General features: G+C 33.1%; 1 protein-coding gene across 1 annotated transcript in view; it reads right to left on the bottom strand.

The window, feature by feature from the left end:
- Positions 1-435, bottom strand: part of LOC119588208 — a 4848-nt gene that overhangs the window by 2423 nt on the left and 1990 nt on the right. The gene's annotated exons all lie outside the window — the stretch shown is intronic.

Below are 435 nucleotides of genomic sequence, written 5' to 3'. Positions count from 1 at the left end.
TTCTCAAACGCACATCCACACACGCATACGCACATATATTCCAACAATATCTTCATATTTCTTCTATGAGCTTATAAGCACGGCTTTTTTCTAAGAAATGACACAGAATTAGCTAAGCAGTATATCGAATCTATACCAAGGTGATCAGAAAAAAACTTAATTAATGTAGTAAATATCGTTGATTGTATGTTATTTAAAAAAACAAATACATTTTTACTTTCAATCTGGAGCAACAGTGAGATAGAATTCATTAATCTGTCGAAACCATGCACTGTCTACCTTGTAGTAGGTACAGTGCATGCCGAAATCTGAAATTATTCCCTGTATTTACACTTCCCTGAACTTTCCTTTCCAAGCCACTGTAAATATTTCTTTCTCAGTAGCGTGTGTTATGGTGTATATACTTTTTCTTATTGTGTTTTAAAGAATGATGAG

The sequence above is a fragment of the Penaeus monodon genome, chromosome 23 (assembly GCF_015228065.2).
Source record: "Penaeus monodon isolate SGIC_2016 chromosome 23, NSTDA_Pmon_1, whole genome shotgun sequence".
Taxonomy (NCBI): Eukaryota; Metazoa; Arthropoda; class Malacostraca; order Decapoda; family Penaeidae; genus Penaeus; species Penaeus monodon.
The sequence above is the reverse complement of the archived record's forward strand: the minus strand, read 5'-3'. Positions and strand labels throughout refer to the sequence as shown.